The sequence below is a fragment of the Hyperoodon ampullatus genome (genome assembly GCF_949752795.1).
Source record: "Hyperoodon ampullatus genome assembly, chromosome: 6".
In the NCBI taxonomy this organism is placed as follows: Eukaryota; Metazoa; Chordata; class Mammalia; order Artiodactyla; family Ziphiidae; genus Hyperoodon; species Hyperoodon ampullatus.
The window spans coordinates 119,846,824-119,867,499 of record NC_136919.1 but is presented as its reverse complement, the minus strand read 5'-3'; positions in this window follow the sequence as shown (position 1 = coordinate 119,867,499).

The window sequence follows — 20,676 nt, the reverse complement described above, 5'->3', positions numbered from 1 at the left end:
AAAAACAACCGGCCCCGAATCAAATTATGAATGGGCTGATTCCACAAAAATGCTTGAGGCTGGTGGGGGGGGAGGGGCCCGAGGGCCTGTTGACAAGCGGCGAGGTCAGGGCCGCGGCGCCCCGTAAACAAGGGCTCACAATGCCCTGCTTTCCTCCGAGAGTGTCGGCTCCTCGCCTGGCCTGGTCCCCTGGGGCCCTGGCCTGCCCTGTCCCTCATCCTTGCAGGAGTCTGTCACTGAAAAGCCACCGCTGCTTCCTCAGGGGAAAGCCCGGCCCCGTGTGAGCCCTTACTTCCTCCTTCTGTGGGAACCACTTCTGGGCCTAGGACAGCTGCTTCGAGGCGTCTTTCTCAGGGGCCGAGGTGGGAAGGAGGGGCGTGCTGGCTGCAGGGCAGGGGGGCTGCAACCTGTCCGGGCTGGGATTGTCATCACAGGCCTGGGGAGAGAACAATGGGGGGAGCCTGGCCCCTGCCACCCCCAGGGGTAGGTGCTGGTGCAGCTTCCTCTTCCCACAAGCCTGCTCTTTTGTGTGTGTGTGTGTATTGGGGGGTCAGGGGAATTCTTTTGTTTGCTTTTGTTTCTCTCTCTTTTTTTTTTTTTTTTCGGTTTGCCCTTTGGATAGCCCCTGGCTGGGGGGGGTGTGCGTGGAGGGGCAGTGATGCCCCGAGAAGGATTGGGGGGCTCTCTGGAGGAGAGGGAGTGAGCGTGGGACGGGGGCGGCCATGGGCTTTGTGGGGAGGGTTTGTGTGGGGAAGTCTGGGGGCTTTGGGAGGAGAGGAGAGTGAGATGCTGCCATCTTGGTTTTCTTGGGCAGACACAGCCTCTGAGCTGTGGGTGCTGTCCTTTGGACAGTGCACCTGAGCCCCAGGCAAGGGCCACGCACGCAACTGTTGCCCGACAGCTCTTGGAGGGTGGGAGGAGGGCAGTCCTACCCTAACCCTGACCCTGACGCTGACCCTAGCCCTAACCCTGGCCCCAGCCCTAAGCAGGGCCAAGAGCTCTGTCTTGTGGTGGGGGGGGCTTGAGAAGCACCTTGGAGTCCATGACCCAGATGCTTTTTACCTGCCTTCCGGAAGTGGGTCGGAGGAAGCCCTGCCGACCTCCCGGTGCAATCACTGCCCTGTCTGTCCCCCCAACCCCGGCCGGGACAGACGTGGTGGATGTACCCAGAGCACACAAGGGAGCCCACAGAAGTCACACGCCCTCGGGGGAGAAACTGCCTTGACTTTGGTTCTCTGCGGGAGCTCCAGGGTGGGACTCAGGGTGCCTTTCTCTAGAAAAACCCCAAACCCCCAAGAGAGGAGTGGCAGGGCTCAAAGAGACAGTTGTCCCGGCCGCCAGCTCAGCCAAACTCCCCAGCCAGCTGCACTTAGACCCGTTTCCCAGCACTAACTGAAGCCCGTGTGATGCCAGTGTGGACACGTCTTCTTGAGCTCATATCTGAGGGGACCCCACGTAAGTCACTAGGAAGGCGGAGGAAACAGCTCGCTTTGGTCCTTGGGGCACGACTCAGGAAGGTACCCCAGGAATTATCCTTGAGGAGACGGAGGGGAAGACCTTAAGCCACTGGCTGACGCTTCTGCCGCTTGTGGGGAGCCTCAGTCTGGCTTCCAGAGCAGTGATTCTCAGCCCCGGACACACAGCAGAGTCAGATGAAGGTAAAACACGACGTCAGGCAGCCACTCTGGGAAGGAACTTGGCAGTTGTTTCTTATAGAACTGAACGCGCAACTACCAACGACTGAGCAATCGCACACTTGGACATTAATCCCAGAGAAATGAAAACACGTTCACATGAAAACCTGTACGTGACTATTCATAGAAGCTTTACGTATAATAGCCCCAAAGTGGAAACAACCCAGATGTCCCTTAATGGGTGGATGATTAAGCAAACCCTGGCACGTCCACACCGTGGGACACTAGTCAGTGCCTAAAACAATGAATTATCATCCACACAGGCAACTTGGTAGGATCTCCAAGGAATGATGCTGAATAGAGAAGCCAATCCCCAAAGGTTACCGACGGTCTGATTCCATTTATACGCCATCCTTGAGCTATCCCAATTATAGAGGTGGAGAATAGATTGGGGTGCCAGGGGTGGGAATGGGGGCGGTGAGGCTGTCAAGGGACAGCATGGAGGGGCCGCATGGTCACGGGACGGTTCTGTATCTTGATCGTGGTGGTGATCATGCAAATCTACACGAGATAAAATTGCACAGAACTACACACACGCACACACAAGCACGTGTCAAACTGGTGAAACCTGAAGTTTGGCGGGTTGTACCAATGTCTTGGCTTTGATATTGTCCTGCAGTTGTATGTGGTCTTCTCACTGGGGAAACTGGGCGCAGGGGACACAGGACTGGGTGTAGGACACCATTCTGCAACTTTCTGTAAATTGATAACTGTTTCAAAATAATACAAAGAAAAACCGCAATTGCAAATGAAACATCTGGGCTTCACCTCTACCGTAGAGTCAGACTCCCGTCCAGCACACACGTGAGACAAGGTCAAGACCTGGCTCATAGGACGAGCCTCTGCTGGTCAGACGGCGTATCTCCTATGGCGACAGCGAAAAGAAGAGCGAGCCACGGTACCAGCTCCCTGGGGGCTGCACGCCCCACACCAGAAAGGACGAAGAGGGGACAAAAGGGCCGCATAACTGTGACAGGGGACAGCAGCTGCTCCCACGCTTCCGCCCCTTGTGTTCTGGACGCTCCCGAGCCGTCCTGCCAGGACTGAGATGCGCTTCGCCTCTCGCCTTTGCCCGTGTGGGCCGTGAGGATCCAGGCAAGGGCGTCTGGGGGCCCCAGGGCGGCCCTTTCTCTGCTCCTCTCTCGCCGGGGCCTGGGCCTCCGTGGTTTTAACAGCGTCCCTGTAGTTCTGCCCAGAAGCTGGGCTTGGAACCAGATGAAGCTCTACTGTGGAAGAGCCAGAGGTTTGCATCCTGATTCCGCCAGCGGCTCACCCCCAGGCCATTCAGAGGCCCTGTGTCCTGCGTGTAGGATACGAGACTTGCTGTCCACGACACTCCAGCACCTGCTGTCCTGAGCACAGCCTCCCTATTGCGGGGAAGACTTAGGACATGCAAACAGCACATTCAGTGGCCGAGGGTCCCAGGGAGACCTTCTCCTGGATGTGAGCAGGCAAATGAAAAAGCACAAAGAGACCAAGGGCTTTGGAGGGAACAGGGCACCTGCTAAAATATGCCACCGTGGGGCTTCCCTGGTGGCTCAGTGGTTGAGAATCCGCCTGCCAATGCAGGGGACACGGGTTCGTGCCCCGGTCCAGGAAGATTCCACATGCCGCGGAGCGGCTGAGCCTGTGAGCCATGGCCGCCGAGCCTGCGCGTCCGGAGCCTGTGTTCCACAACGGGAGAGGCCACAATGGTGAGAGGCCCGCGTATCGCAAAAAAAAAAAAAAAAATGCCACCATGGTGTGCGCGTCCAGCAGAGATGCCTGGAACAGTTCCTCCCTTGGACCAGGAGAGACTTTTGTGCACACATACACACACACACACATGGATCTGAAGGAAGAACATCATGGTCTCCACTTAGACACAGAAATAAATCAGAAGGACGTCCCAGATTCCAGCTCATCATTCATTCATGGAATTCATTTGTTCTTCCATCCTTCATTCATTCATTCGCTCAATCCACACACATTTCAAGTGGGTCTCATAATTATTGGGCACTGCTTAAATCAACTTTCAACTTCTCATTCGGAACTGCATGCTCAGGCTTGAACTCTGGGCCCTCCAGAAAGCCCCAGATACTTACATGGTATTAGTTATCAGGGCCAGAACTATGAAGAAATAACCAAGGGCAACATCAAGGCCAGGGGCTTGTGAAGGAGAGCTGGGGACTGGGCTGGGAGAGCTGGAAAGAAAGAGCAGCACCTGTGCCCGCCAGCCACCATCTCTGTGCATGGGTGTCGGAGGGCGGCCTCCGCCAGTTGTGGGATATTCACGAGTGTTGCATGGAGAAAGGCCTTCCAGGGTCACGAAAGTCTAGGGAAGGCTGAGTCCTCCCAGTCCAGCAATAGCCTTTTCTGCAGGACTCTCCAGACCTTTCCTGTGCTACCACGCATTGTATATCCCCAAGGTGGTGATGCAGCCAGGGGAGTTTCCCAAACCCGCCTGACCACAGAGCATTCTGCAGGACCCTTTGGGAAATGTCTGATTCTGATGCTGGCAACAGGATCTGTTGAGAAAGGAAGGGCTGACTCTGGACCCCGGGAGAGGACAGCTCAGGCCAAGAATAGACAGGGCCAGGCAGCCACGTAAGGGTCAAGGGACAGGGAATGGAGGAAAGAGGGTCAGATGGGAGCTTTCTGTAGGATTTGGGACAAGTGACCTAAAAGAGACAGCGGAACACTGTCTGCTTCAGAGGAAGAGACTACTTCTTTCCCCTGGGGTCTGGGGCACTTGGGGACACGTGTCAGACTGAAAGCCCAGCTTCGAGTGAAGGTCAAGGCAGGAGAACCAGGAAAGGAACGTAAGTATCGCATCTGCTGGAGACAAAGATCCTGGTGCAGCAGGGGCGGCTCAGGGGTAGCCACAGAGGCTTCCCCAGCTGAGGGAGCTTCTAGACTCATAGCCCAGGCAGCCTGAGGCCCGAGCTACCCTCTGAACCAGCATCCTCCCTCCCTGGTAACCGGCAGTCTCCCAGGCAGTCGCAGCAAACCGAGGACACCTGCCACCTAGCGGCAGAGGACAATGCTGCATGGCGATGGGTTTGGGTACCCGCTGTGAGCGTCTTCAGAGATTTCACGCGGTTCACTTGAATCTTATTTAATGCACAGCACCCGCTGCACAGTTGTGAGTTTCTGATCTATTCCAGCCCATAACATCAACACATTTGGGCGCAGCAAGGCTCACTCCCAGGGCCCCACGGTCCCCGTTCCGGGACTGATCATCCGTGTTCAGGCCGTTGGAATCCCAGGAATCCCCAAACCCTCCGGAGGCAGCAGGGCCAGGAGTCCCCAGACCTGAGTCCTCTCACCCATTCTGGGGTCCACTCATGGAGGACCTTGTGTCTTTGTTGTCCCCCAAAGCCCTCCTGGGGATGAATACATGCTCCTAAGACCGATGTCTGGGCTCTCCTTTCCCCTTGTAAATTGCCCAGCTATAGAGGAAGGATCAACATCTATTTCCACTGTGGTATTCTAGGGGACTTGGCAGGTTTCTAGTTCTCCGGGTGTTAGTTTTGGTTCTTTGCCAGCGTTTTGGGAGCTGTTGCTTGTGATTAATCACTAGGGGACGAGGCTCTTCTCCTTGGTTTGGCCACCAGGGAAAGGCCGCAGCGTGAAATTCCAGCCAGTGAGGGGGACCCGCCTCTTCCCCTGCGTGGCTGGACCCCAGAGAAGCGCCTCTTATTCCAAGTCCCCCGCCCTGTGCCTTAGCCTTCGCTACTTCACGCATGCATGCACTCACTTGCACGTTCCTTCACCCGCGTGTCTGCTGGTGCCCACCAGGATCTGCTGGAGAAAAAGGATAATGGCTCTGCAGGGGACAGTCTGGGGGCGACACAAGCAAGTTCACAGGCAGTAACCCAGGCTCTGGGAGCCACCTTCGAGGTGCCTATAGTTATGGTGGCTTGGAGGACATGCACCCGACTAGTTCTGGGGGATGACTCCAGAGGAAGGGAGTGACATCTCAGGTGACACTAAAAAAAATGAATAGCAGCCAAAAGCTGGGGAAGGAGGGAAGAGAGTGGCCAGTCAGGCAGAGCCAGCAGGGTTGGTCTGCAGAGCTGAGAACGAGCAGGACTGCCCGGGGACCTGAACCCGGGGGTCGGAGGGGCCAGAGGCTGGCCCTGAGCAGCTGTCCTTACGTTCTTCGTGAAACTGCAGGTACATGTTGAGGTTAGTCTGAGCGAAGTTTGGAGACCCCACCCAGATAGTCCAAAGTCTATAGGACGGTCTTGAACTCGAGCGTATCTCGTAAGAATCTTCTGGTCTGGGGGTAAGACGGGACTTGGTAGGACCCTCAGGACTTCTCCAGAAAGACTGAATGGTTGGGAGGTTTGGGAGGGTGGGGATTGATGGCTTCTCTCGGGTCCAGTCTAGACGGAGAGACCAAACACGTGGCCTTCTGGACGGTCCCTGCAGAGGCACACGCATGCAAGGGTCGGAGGTGTGGCTTCAGAACATTGGGTTTGTGAGAACGTGACTATCCAACCTCAGCTTCCTCCCCCCAAATTCAATGAATTTTTTTCTCTCTGTTGGTCTTGGTTTCCTCGTCTATGAAATAGGAAGATTGGACTAAATAATCTTAAGGGTACCTCCAGCCTGGAACCTTCCGTGATTATGAATCTACCTCTTATCAACATGCTCTTCCCTCTGAAAATCTTTCTCTCCACCCTCCCCGAGGGCAGCAGAAGGCCTGGCCCAGGGAGCCGGTGTCACACTGGGCCTGCCTCCTGTGCAGTGTTTCGGACACCCACCCCCTTGCCAAGACTTTCTGTAGTGAGCAGGGTGCTGACCACCGGCCAGGGCTGCAGGCTCAGGGTCTCTCCGGCACACACGCATTGCGCTCCGAGCAAGGGGCTGCGGGTCTCACTCTCCCACAGCTGGGAGAGCAGAGAGGCCAGGCCTTGGAGCGGCTGGGGGTCGGCACCCACGGGACCAGGAGCCAGACCCCCGGGAGGGAGGGTCAGTAGGGACTGCTCTGTGCCACAGAGGTGCCCTGTGAGGCCCAGTGGTCATCTCACGCCCGCCTCCCTGCTGGCCCCATCCCTCTGGCCCTGGCATAGTGAGGGAAGTAGGGGAATTCACGGCCAAGGGCCAAGCCAGTCTGGGAAGGTTCCTGAACCCGGATCTCCTTCCTGAGGGTAAGCGGGAGGGGCACAGAGCGAGGCAGCTCCAGCTGATCAGAGAAAGGCCAGGAAGACAGGGGGACAGTCTCTAGGTCCATCTCCCATCTCAACTTTTTTAAAATTTTCTTTTCTTTTGGCCAAGACGCGTGGCTTGTGGTATCTCAGTGGGATTCCCTGACCGGGGATTGAACCCGGGCCACGGCAGTGAAAGCTCAGAATCCCAACTACTAGACCACCAGGGAACTCCCTCCTATCTCACTTTCTCAGGAAGCCTTCAGGAGACCCCATGCAGGCCAGAGGGTGGCCATGCGACCAAGGTCACGAAGCAAGGACCGGAGGCCTTGACCCCTAGGGTTGGAGGCCACGTGCAGTTTGGAACAAAGCTGGCTGGCTACACAGGGCTCGAATTTTCCTGGGGGTCCTCAGCAACCTCGTGGTGTGACTGGGATGGGAAGTCCACTGCTTGTCCTGTGTGCCCTGGGACAAATTATCCAAACCCCTGCATGTCTCACTTCCTTCATCAGTCAAGTGGAGATAAATAGTAGGTCCTACTTCATTGGGCCGTATGGAATTTTAAGTGAGATTTCACAGCACACATCTTACAAGTCTAATAAATAGCATGATTAATTCTTGGGTTCATCAAGGCAGACTCCCAGCCCCACTCTTGTCACGGAATTTACCCTACAGTGTCACTATCGAGAAGACGCTTAATTCTCCTCAGCAGTGTAACTTGGTCCTTGTCCTGGTACTTGCCTGAACTTCATGATTAGGCAGGAAATATGAGCCCTTTAACAATGAATTGAGGCTACTTTTGCCACAGAGTGCAAGGATTATCAAAGTGGATAGGCTTTACTTGGTTTTTCCGTTCATTCAGACAGAACAAGCCCTCGAAGACTTTCAACTTGAGACTACACCCAAGGACTGTGTTTGCTGCCTGAAAAATAACCGATGTAGAAGAAAACGAAAAGCACAGATTTTGCAGATGGAAGGCACGGATCCACGTGGGCCTCGGTCGCTAGCTTCCTGGGCTCAGTTCTTGCAAAGTGGCAAGACAGCTTTGCTTTTTCAAGCCAATGCTCCATGGATACAAGCAGGAAGACGTTTCCTGGAGTTGCTCCAGCCACTGTGGGGTTTTGCCCTTATCAACATTCCCGTGATTTCACTCTCCCCAGAAAAGGGATTTCTCAAAAGTTCCAACTTTAGGGCATCACTAAGCTAGAAATGGGATCTCTGGTTTAAATCAGACGGCCCCTAGCCTTTAGACTAAAAGGAGGATGAGCTTCGTCACGGCCAGTAGCTCCCAATACATTTTCTCCTAAGATGTGAAGCAACTCCCTTTGCAGGATTCACATTAAGCTTGACTGCGGCAAGACAGGAGAAAGTCCCTTGCCCCAGCAATCTCCAGCCTTTTTCTGCAGTGTGTCTCACCCCCCAGTGGCTCCACACGGCTGTCATCCAAATGTGTGATGGCTCTGCTCATTAACTGTCCCTTTGGGCAGGAACACTGGAAGGTGGAGATTTTGCAAACATTCTGCTTTGGGAAGTGGTTTGCTGGCTCCCATCAAACACAAGGAGAGAAAAGGGGAATGCTTTAGAGCGAGGACAGTTTGGGACTTGACCCAGGACAAAGCAATCTGCAATGCTTTGCCCCCTAAAAGGATGAGGTGGGAGCCTCTGGGCCACTGCAGGATGAGGAGACACTGTTCCATCATCTCAGCTGTCCCCTTCAGCCCCTCTTGTTTACCGAGGCAAACACATCACAGGAAAGCTAGTCCTCAGTCCTCTGGGACACATGGCCCCAGTAACACCTCTGATGTGGCGGGCACTCCTGCTGCTGCATCCGTTGACCTGTGATGCTGCCGAGGACGCTGACTCCCCACCAGACGCAGAGCTGCCTCAAGACAGTAAAGGGGCACTGTCTGTCGTGTTGGCCAGCACAGAGCAAGACACTTTGCACTCCCTCTGATTCAGTAACAAGAGGAGTGAGTGAGTGAAGGCATGCGTTTTAAAGCCATGCATGTTTCTGTCTCACAAGGTCATTGTCTTGTGAGGAAAGCCGGCAAACGTGAAGGAGCTCGGTAAGGAGCCCCATGTGCAGGATTGCTTCCTGTGCCTTTTGACCTTCAGCGATGAAGCGTGACCTTTACCGCTTGTTGAGCACCGACTGCTTTTAAAGGATATCCTTCCACTGCCCTCCCAGAAGGAAGGGGAGATTGGATGGTGCTCAAAGCCCACCAGTTTCAGGACCTTCTTTTTTGTTTTAAGTTTTTAATTAATTAATTAATTTTGGCTGCGTTGGGTCTTCATTGCTGTACGCAGGCTTTCTCTAGTTGCGGTGAGCAGGGGCTACTCTTCGTTGCGGTGCGCAGGCCTTTAATTGCAGTGGCTTCTCTTGTTGCAGAGCACGGGCTGTAGGCGCGCGGGCTTCAGTAGTTGTGGCACGCGGGCTCAGTCGTTGTGGTGCATGGGCTCTAGAGCTCAGGCTCAGTAGTTGTGGCACACGGGCTTAGTTGCTCCGCAGCATGTGGGATCTTCCTGGACCAGGAATGAAGCCCGTGTCCCCTGCATTGGCGGGCGGATTCTTAACCACTGCACCCCCAGGGAAGTCCCCAGTTTCAGGACCTTCTGCGTGTGCTCTGAAATAAGAAGACAGTAAGCGAAGGTGGCAGTGGTGGGGAATTTCAAAGCAGCCCTGGAGGGAGGCTGGTCCATTTTGGCTGATGGCAGTGGGATTTGGTGGGGGGGAGTCTCAGTGGAAGTAGTTGATTGACTGAGAGCCACCTGAATGTGACAGAAGACAGGATAACTGAGCAAACTTCCTTCCCCCAAGCTGTCCCTCCACCCCATGCAAATGTGTGCATGCACACACACAAACACAAAGGCACACATATTACATCCTTTGGGAAATAGATCATGTGGAAGACACAGGTATCAAATGGAAAGTCGTTTCTTCCGAAGAGGTTAATACACAAAAAAACCAAGATGCCAAAGCTCAGGGTAACAGGAATTTAGATATAGCACAGTTGTCATCAAACATCCTCATGGATAGGCAGGCTGGGAGGATAGGGCTGAAGCTGCAGGTGATCCTGATTCAGAAGTGGGGAGGTAGAGGATGGGTCTCTGCACCCCAACTTTCTCCATAAAGGCCAACAAAGTGGCTTCAATTAAGGGAGTCCTGGAGTCTGTCTCCGTCTTGGAAGTCCCCGCAAAAGTCCCAGGACCTAGAATCTTTGATATTTAAGGCAGGGCAGAAAGCTGCCACCAGGTGGCGCCAAACAAGAGCTTGTGCTGGGACAGGCCATACATTGCCACAGACCCAAGGCTCACCAATCCATTCATCGATTTTGCCACACCCCAGCTTTGCATTTTAGGGGCTTGGATTTCTCAGCTCCCAGCTCCTTGCCCCACTTATGGCCTCATGGCAGGTTTTACTATAGCGTTTCTCTATGGGATCATGGTGCTCTTTGGATATCTAAAATGCCCTGTACTTTTTAAAGTGCTTGCCTTTGCATTACTGCATTGCAGCAGGACTGACAGCTAGGCAGGAAGGGGTCATTACTTCCACCTTGCAGGTAGGAAAATTGCGGTTTAGAGAAATTACAGAGAGAAGGGAGCAGCTGGTGGTGCTTCAGCTGCTTCATGGCCCAGGGCATTCTATTTTAATCCTGTTTATTGATCTGAGGTATAGTCACAACGTGTAAAGGCTATGTGTCAGGGGTTTCAAGGGACTCAGGGGTAAAAAAGTGTGTCCCTGCGGTCAGGGAGCTTTGGGGCTGGTCACCTTGCTATCCCTCCTTATACCTTTGCTGTGACATCAGCCCAAAAAGCTGCCTCTCTCTCCAGGCTGCAGTCACATCCTCATCGTCCTGCCCCAGACCCTCACCTGGCTGAGACAGAAATACCAGCAGCTACAGAACAAACCTGAACACGCTCCTGAAGCATCTTCTTCGAACATCACTGTCAGTAAGTTATTTAAAAATTTCTTCTGCTTCAAGACACAAAAGATATATGATGCAACAGAATGCAAAAAGCACCTGAATTAAAAAAAAAACAAACCCAGAGGCTTCAGCGACCCCGCATACTTGTGGAGCCTTTGTCTCCAGCCCCCAGGGCTGGTCTGTTAGCTTCCCTGCACCACCCTGGGCACCTTGGGGGGAAAGTGTGAGACGTGCTTCAGCCTCTGCCTTTCTCTCCCTTTTGGCAAGAGGACTCGGGCCGGGTTGGGCTGGGTTTTCAAGGCTCCCTGAGTTCACACAGCCCTGGTCCCACCCACGGGGCATCCTAAGAGGTCCATGCTGATGTCACTCGTTAGGAGACTCCTGGAAGATACCACGCACCACGCACTCAACCAGCAAGGGGCGCGGAGCAGAAACTAACATCAGGAGGCTCCTGCCCGGCATTCTGAACGTTGCCACGAAACCTCCAACCTCGCTTCCCCACCTTCGAAGGAGGGGCTTCTCTCTCTGATCCAAGTGGCTCATCCACCGCAGCATCGGGCATGGCTTGGTGAACCTCTGTGCAGTCCCAGAGTTCGGGGATGCAGGCTGGACACAGACTCAGCCCTGGCCCTGCCTCTCCCTCCCTCGCACTCGAAATCCCGCCAGCATCGACTCTTTCTCCAGCCCCACAGCTCCCTCTCTTCTCTCTTCTCCCTCCTAAGCAGCCACCACAGTCTCTTCCTGGGCCCCTTGTCCCTGCTCTTGTCCCCTCCTCCACTTTCCACACCGTAGTTCCTGGGATGGGATCTTGTCACTCCTGCTCAAGACGCTTCAGTGGCTCCCCGTGGCTGCTATCCTAAAAGGTAGGCCCACCTGGACGCTCCCCGACCCAGCTTCCCACTCAAATTCATCTCTCACTAGCCCCACCTCCATAACGGCCCCGCCTCCATCACAACACTTTTTTTTTTTTGCCTTATGTTTTTAAAATTTTTATTTTATATTGGAGCATAGTTGATTAACAATGTTGTATTAGTTCCAGGTGGGACAGCAGAGGGATTCAGGTATACATATACATGTATCTCTTCTTTTTCAAATTATTTTCCCATTTAGGTTATTACAGAATATTGAGCCACATTCCTTGTGCTATACAGTAAGTCCTTGTTGTTCATCTGTTTTAAATAGAGTAGTGTGTACATGTCAGTCCGAAACTCCCAATCTATCCCTCTCCTCCACCCTTGCCCCCTGGTAACCATAAGTTCATTCTCTATGTCTGTGAGTCTGTTTCTGTTTTGTAAATAAGTTCATTTGTATCATTTTTTTTTTAGATTCCACATGTAAGTGATATCATGATACCTGTCTTTCTTTGTCTGACTTATTTCACTTAGTATGATCATCTCCGGGTCCATCCATGTTGCTGCAAATGGCATTATTTCGTTCTTTTTAATGGCTGAGTAATATTCCATTGAATATACGTACCACAACTTCTTTATCCATTCCTCAGTCCATTCATCCATTCAGCTTCCTCTCTCACCTGCCCCAGCCTCCATCGGGGCCCCGCCTCCATCACAGCTCCCTTTATAGTGATGCGATCCTCTGTTCACTTCCCTGTCTCTCCCTCCAGATGGGTGGTCAGCACATGTTTTCTATAAAGGGCCAGCTAGCACATGCCTCAGGGTCGTGGACCATACGGTCTCTGTAGCAGCCACTCAACCCTGCTTTATAGCACAAAGCAGCCACGGACACTACGTACACTATGGGCGAGGCTGTGCGCCAGTAAAACTTTACAAAAGCAGGCAGCAGCCTGGATTCAGCCCTTGCAGTATAGCTTGCAGCCCGCTCTGTGAATGGTCTGCCTCACAGACCCCTGGGTCCCCAGCACCCTGCCTGGCATGTGTAGATCATTCATAAAAGTTTTGAATGGAGGTATGACCACGAGGGCTGTGTGGAGGGCACGGCGGGGAAAAACGTGTTTTTTTTCTGCGGATCCAAGCCTCACACTGGCACGGTGAGCAGCCTCAGGCGGCGGCGTTCCGCTCCGCGCCAGACCAGGGCTTCTGCTTCCCGCAGCACCCTGCATTCATCTCAGGAGCAGCCCCAGGCTCTGCAGACTAGCGCTGGGTAAGCTGTCGGGTGAGATTCCCGGCTCGCTAGGGCAGAGGGAAGAGAAGGCCCCAAGGTGAGCCAGCCACAGAGCGAGGGAGCCACTCGTCAGCCCCCAGTCCTGAGCGGAGCCCCATGGGGCCAGGCTCCCTCAAGAATATCTGTCAGCTGTGTCTGCTGCTCGCCTGGTCTTCCGGGGATCCCGAACCTGTGCCAGCACTCCTCATTCGGGGGAAGAAAGAAGTTTCTCCCCCAGACTCTTCGGTAGACGTTTTGTCTGAAGTCACTCTGCCACCTGGTGGCTGTATCTGGGAATCGCAGTCCCATCCGGGCCAATCGCACTAAGCCTGTTGGCTGGATTCTTGCACCTCCAAAGCCTTCCCCCAGAAACCTGAGTCCTATTCATTCTGCAAACTCTGAAGCTCTACTTGTAAAGCCACCTAATAGCATCTACTATGCTCTTTTCCCGTGTAGCAGCATGGTTCTGGCCCTCAGTCCCTCCAGGTGTGAGCTGTCAGCAAGGTCCTCCCAAACACCCCCATAAAGCGGCCCTCCTTCTACCGACACGGCCTTTCCACCCTCACCCCCGTCCCTCCTTCCTTTCACTGCACTGTCTCCACCTGTCATACTCAGAAGCATCTGTGTTTATTGTGTCTGTCCCCGCACTAGAACCTAGGCTTTCTGAGGGCATGCTGTCTTGTTCACAGTTCTAACCCCCTGGTAGAACAGGCTGACACACAAAGGCTCCCAAGAAACGTTTGATGAAGGAATAAACAGCAGTGGTTCACACCAGACCATGATGATTTCCTTTCTCTGAACATGGATTTCTGTTCTGTGGACTGTATTTCATTCTGGGCCAACTTTTACACAGCTTTATGTGTGTAACTCTCATATTCCCTCCTGGATTGCAAATTCTGGGGATTATGTTTGCATTTTCTAACTGAAACAGAAGCTCAGTAGATACATTTTTAAAATTATGAACACTATAGTGTTACTGTCATTAATAGCAATCCTCACATTTATAATCTGTTTATAGTTTCTATCAGTTTCCACACTTGATCTTGGCAATTCTATGAAAGACTAAAAACAGAAATTATGAATCCTATTTTTATATAAGGAAACTGGGGCTCAGTAGGGTTAAATGACTTGCCCAAGATCACACAGCCCCTGAATGGATGTGCTGGGACTTCTGGTTCCAGACTGAGCATTCTGTTCCCTGCTTTTGTCAGTTAGGGTCCAAATGGGGAGAGTGTCACCTGATGGGGTTGTTGAGGGAAGTTGACATTACAGTGTGGGCAGAAGGGATCTGTGCAAAGAGCCTGTGGTCTGTAGGAAAGTCTATTTTCCGGCGTTCCTCACCCCTGCTGTATTAATCTGTTAGGCTGCTGTAACAAAGTCCCACAGACTGCGTGGTTTCAGCAACAGAAATTTATCTTCTCACAGTTCTGGAGGCTGGACATCTGAGATCAAGCTGTCAGCAGGGTTGGTTGCTCCTGAGGCCTCTATCCCTGACTCATCGATGGCCGTCTCCTCCCTGGGTCCTCACCTGGTAACCCCTCTGTGTGTCTGTGTCCTCATCCCCTCTTCTTATAAGGACACCTTATATGGATCAGGGCCCACCTTAGTGACCACATTTTACCTTAATCACCTCTTTAAAGGCCCTAATTCTAAATACGGTCACATTCCGATGTACTGGGGGTTAGAAATTCAACATATGAATTTTGGGAGACACAATTCAGCTCATAACACTCCACCTCCTGCCCTTGTCCCTAGCAGACACGTCACCTTCTTTCTCCACGGGCTTGTGCCCTCCTTAGAGGGCCTCTGGATGCTTTTCTGCTTCTTCAGAATTGCCAGCTGGTTGGCTGACAGCGGGCACATGGAAAGGCAAGGTCCCAGGCTGTCAGTGACTAAGAAGAAAACCCCAGAAACCGTAGAGGCCCCTGCAGGGAAAGTTGTTCACGTACACTATGACCACTTTGCCGGGCAACAAATTTAAAACCCCGAGTAAGTGGCAGAGGACTTCCTTTCTGAGAGGAATGGCTTCAGGCCAACACCTAGGAGAACTTTCTGTGCAAGTGGACAGAGGAGGAAAGCACGCAGAGTTCAATTTCAGACACTTAAGAAACTCTCCAAATTTGTCCCAATTAACTTGACACCTGAAATTTGTTCAGCTCATTTTGGGGTAAATCTCTTTGTGACCCTGGACCACAGTTTCTTAACCTGTAAAATGAGGGACTTAGACTAGATCCAACCATAAGACTTGAAAGGAGGGTTTGGGTCCCAGAACCAATATCTACTAGCTGTGTGACTTTGGTCAAGTCACTTTAACCTTTCTGCAACTTTGTTCTTGTCTCATTAATAGAGCTGAGGACCAGGTAATCTCTAATTCAGTGCCAGCTCTGAAATCCTCTTTTCTTAAAAAAACAAATTTCAAGCAATTATAAACTTACAGAAAATTAGGAATTACAGTTATATAATAAAGCCTTTTCCTTCCTGGTCATTTGAGAGTAAGTTGCTGACCTGATTTTCTATCAGTGTGTGTTTCTACAAACAAGGACACTCTCCTCTGTAACTAGGGGGCTAACACTGATACATCACCATCATCATAGTCCTCAGACCCCACTGAGGTTTTACCAATTGGCCCAATGACTTCTTTCATAACCAAAGGATCCATTCAGAATGACACGCTGCCCCGAGTTGTCACTTCTCTTTGGTCTTCTTCAGTCTGGGGCAATTCCTTTGTTTTTCTTTGATTATCACGGCCTTGGTACTTTTTTTCCCCCAGGTATTGGACTTATAATTAAGTGTGAATAAGATGGCAGAAAGCAATAGTGATCATAGAGAACTCATAAGTAAACTCATAATTAAAAAATAACAAGTGCGTTTCATTAGAATTCAGAATTTTAACCAGAAAAAAGGGAAAAAGACAAGTGACGGCCTTGATACTTTTGAAGATTTTGGTCCAGCCATTTTGCAGACTGTTCCTCGATGCCAGGCCCCCTTGCCAGGGCCAGCTGGCTTGGACCCGGACTTCCCGAGTCGCCCGCCCTGCCACACGGACACGCTGTTGCCCCACCCAGGCTCTGACCACCCCCCTTACCCCGCCGCGTGGGCTCCCACGCCCCTTGCCTGGCCGCCTTTCCCATGGGCGCCCTCCCCACTGTCCCCAAGCAGCCCTGAGACCCTGCGGCCCACCTGTCCCTGAACTGAGGGCACAGCAGCACTCCATGTCACATCAGGGCTTTGGGGCTGAATCGCTCAGGATGAAAGGGAAGAGCTGGGAAGGAGGGAGCTTAAGGCTCTAGTCTTGAGTGTGGCCCCCGCATGAGGAGGGCTCCTGCTGAATGGGGGTCCGTAGGAGGAAGAGAAGGACCAAGGGGCCCCGGGACTCAGGGAGGGGTCTTCATGGTGTCGAGAAGAGAAAAGCAAGGCAGCTGGGGGCACTGAGATAGGCTGTACACATTCTGCAGTTCTAAAAGGTCAGGAGTAAGGCCCACCTTCGGCTCTACAAAGAGACCCCGTAACAGCAGCGGGGAGGGTCTCACCTGGGGAGGCATCTCACCTGGGGGTGTGTTCTGAGTGACAGGATGGTGCCAATTGTAAAAGTATAAACAGGAGGTGTGACAGGGAGCTGGGATGTGCAGCTTGCAGAAGCCAAGGCTCACTGAGGCCAGGAGCCTGGTCTTCAAGGATGCACACAGCAGTCGGGCCGGCCCCCTGGAGCTGCAACCAGTGCTGGGGTGAGAGCCACAGGGAGGCCAATGCAGCTCAGCCTGGGACTGTGTTCTCCGGGTCAAAGCTGTGCGGAGCTGAGAAGGGCTGCCCTTGGGTGGTGAGTTCCCTGTCAATTGTGGCATTCAAGCTGAACAGCTTGGGGGTTGATACAGAGAACTTCAAGGGGACTCAAGTCCAGGCTACAGAGGGGTGGGGAGAGGAGTGAGAACTCACTAAGGCCCACCCCAACCTGAGGTCTTGTCGCTCAACTTCACCCGGTACGGGCATTGGGTTCTCCTGTTACCCGTGCCTGGCTTTGCATCACTTCATCTGCACCGTCATGACCTGGCGTTGGCCTAGGCAGTCCATGTGACAAACCCCCACTTCACAGGCCAGGAACCTGGGGCATAGGTGCCCCTGTTCCCGGGGCCTAACCCCTGAGCCTCGGCCAGGGTGATTCTGGATCTGACCCTCCACGGCTGTCGAGGCCAACTCAGGACAGGGGAGCCCAGGCCTGGCCTGCCGCCTTGGGGTGGGTGACAGGGATCCGGCTCTGCTCTCCCAGCCCCAGACGAGGCTTCCTTTCCTCTCCTCGTCTGTGCCCGCAGCCGCTCACACAGCATCTGAGCCCCCGGGTGATCTGGGCTCAGCGCCTTGGAAGGATACTCCATGGGGAGGGGTGGCCCCTTCACGCACTCAGGCAGAGACAGGAGCCAGGGACCGAAGATGGAAAATGCCTCTTCCTGGGCCTGTTCTGATGTGAAACTGCAGAACTCAGAATTAAACAGGTTCTTGACATCACAGAGCAATACTGCCCAATTAAGCTATTCTGGGGCCTGAGGGCACTTAGGCATTTCGTGAGTTTTTATTGCTCAAGACAATGAATAATATATAAGTCTGTACAGTCTCAATTCAAATGATGACTCATGTGTCACATTTGAATCTAACCCGTGTTTTAATGTGACCCTCCTAGACTTTAGAAAGCCAGGGGCCCCTGACTTCTTGGTAATTAAAGTTTGGATCTTTTAGGGAAATACTTCTCGAAGGGTGGAACACGGACCACTGCTGGTTCCTGGTCCATGAAGAGATAAGTACAGAAATGGAGAGTAAATGCTTAGAAACCTTTAGAGCAATTTAACGAGTGATTTTATGTGGGTTGAATCTAATAATAAAAGTTTGAGCTTGTATTTTATATGTTCATTTTTTGGTTCATTTTTCTAGTAATTTAATTGTATTACGTTTTATGAAAGTACTGGTTTGCAAGAAGTTAGAAATTTAAAACAAGAACCCACAAGCTCTGTCCTTCCCCACAGACGGTCTGAATGCTTGGGTCCAAGGCCACGGCCCTTCCTGCTCACCATCGCCAGGCTGCAGGGCACAGAGTTCACGCCCATACAGGGAGTTTCATTCGCTGCGGGTCTCTCTGTGCCTGGCACGTGCTGGGCTCTGGCTGTGTGACCCCTTAGCTGGTGACCACAACTGACCTCCTGGCCCCATGGTGTCCTCCCAGGGCTTGTAGACCAGTGACCAAATCGGGGTGCCTAAGCTCAAAGCCTGACTTTGCCACGAAGTTGTAGGGTGACCTTGGGCAAGTCACTTCCCTCTTTAGGTGTCAGTTTTTTCATCATTTTAAGGGCGCGTCCGGTTCTCTCATTATGGGACTCCAACACTGGCTCTGGGGACCACTGAGATGCCCATCTTACACAGTGAAATCAAGGCCAGAGTTCTAACCAAGCTTTCATAGCACGTGGAAGGCAATTTCTTAATCTAGACACAGAAGAGTCACTGGCATCCAGCACTCATATTTTCTTACAGCTCTACTAAGGTTTAGTGTAACACAAGCTGTACACATCTGAAGCATAAACTGTGGAGAGTTATGACATATGCCTTTACCTGGGAAGCTGTCATTGCAATTAAAATACTGAATATTTCCATCTTTCCCAAAAGGTTTCGTGGACCCCCTCAAAATCCACTTTCTCCCTTACTTCTGACCCCCAGGCAACCACTGATCTGCTTTCTGTCACTGTATAGATGACTTTGCATTTTCTAGAATTTTATACAAGTAGAATCATACAGTATGCACATTTTTTGGTCTTTGTTTTACTCAGCATAATGACTTGGAGATTTATCCCTGTGGTTGCATGCATCAGTAATTTGCCCCTTTTATCGCTGAGAAGTACTCCACTGCATGGATATACCACACCATTTTTATCCTTTCAGTAGTTGATGATATACATGTGGGTTGTTTCCAGCTTTTGCTATTACAAATAAGGCTGCTATAAACATTCCAAAGCAAAGTCTCTGTGTGAACGTGGACTTTCATTTCTCTTGGATAAATATTACAAATTGAATGGCTGGGTCATAAGGTAGGTATATGTGAAACTTTTAAAGAAACTACCAAACCGTCTTCTTTTTTTCTTTTATTTTTTTAACATCTTTATTGGAGTATAACTGCTTTACAATGGTGTGTTAGTTTCTGCTCTATAATAAAGTGAATCGGCTATACACATACACACGTTCCCATCTCTCCTGTACCATTTTACAATCCCATCGGCCTTGTATGAGAAATCCAGTTTCTCTATATCCTTGTCAATACTTGGTACTACCAGTCTGAAATTTTAGCTGTTTTAGTGAATACATAGTGGTATCTAGTGGTTTTAATGTGCATTTCTCTGATGACTAATAAAGTTGAGCATCTTTTCATGTGCCTATTGATCACTCATAAATCTTTTGTAAAGTGCCTGTTAAATCTTTTGCCCATTTTTAAATTGAGTTGAGTTGCAAGGATTCTTTATATATTCTGGATAGAAGTCCTCTGTGTGACATATGTGTTTGCAAATATTTCCTCTCAGTCCCAATATGTGGTCTTTAGTTTTATAAGTGTATACAATTTCAAGGAGCTTTACAGCCCTCTATTAGGTCATCCATGAGTCTGAGTCTTTGCCCTGGACACAGGTGCAGAACATCAGCTCTAAGGTCTCAGGTCTGGCAAAAAGAGAATGATGCTGGCCCCATAACAGAAACAGGTCCAGTGAAGGTGGAGTACTTTTTGTGAGTAAGACAGCGTGTGTAGTCAGTTGAGTTTTAGGAATTGGGATTAAAGATAAACGAAAAGGTTTAGCAGAAAATGAATGAATGAGATTTCCACTCTCCCTACCTACTGTCTGGAGAAACTACAGCCAAGGGACTGGGCTTGCTGGAATCATCAAGGAAGAGCTGGTTGATTCTGCTGAGAGAAATGCAAATCAGGTTGCTAGAGGTGGGACATATTCCTGGTTGAAGGCAGGACACTGAGTGAGTCCCCCATCTATGGATCAAGAGACGATGGAGAAAGAAGAGACGACACTGAAGAACGAGGGAGTGAACACCCCAACCAGAGAGAGGACGAGGAGGAGACCTGGAAGACAGACCGGGAGCCTGGATTGCTGTATTTGGCTTTTGTGACCTTGGCCAGGGACACGTGTGCAAAAGTGGACTCGAAGGAAATGAAAGAATCTCCAGTGAAATGCGTAAGAGAGGGGATGAGATACTCGGGAGGAGGAGGAGAGGGTGGGGAAGGTCTTTTGCCCACGGGACAGGCAGGAGTGGGGACGGAGACCAGGCAGGCTGGGAAGTCAAAAGGGCGGAGGGAGGAATATGAGCCGCTGCTGTGAAATGTGCCTTTTGGGAAAGAGAGCTGCTACTAGACGCCTGGTGGCAAGTTTTGATGTGAACCCAGTGTTATCTCTTCAAGAAAACTTCCAGTAAAGACCTCGGATGCACCTCAGAGTTTCTGGACTGGGACCTGTATTTATTCCGGATGCAACAGCAGCTGAGGCTGGCCTCAAGGCAGCCCTGTTTGTTTGTTTGTTTGTTTTTGCGTTACACAAAGCTTTGATGGTGAGTAGCTCAGAGACCTTGTCTATCTTTTTCCTTGTTTAGCAAGTGCCAGCACTTCCTCTGTTCTCAGCAAATGTTGGTTGAATGTTATTGTAAAAAGCCTGTCATCCTGTATTGTCCGTGGGATAAGTGTAGGGGACCAGCTATCTCTAAAGGCGCAGGAAGCCCTCATCTCCAGGTTAGACACCTGTGCCTCATCTTCACCTTTTCTTCGCCACGTGACCA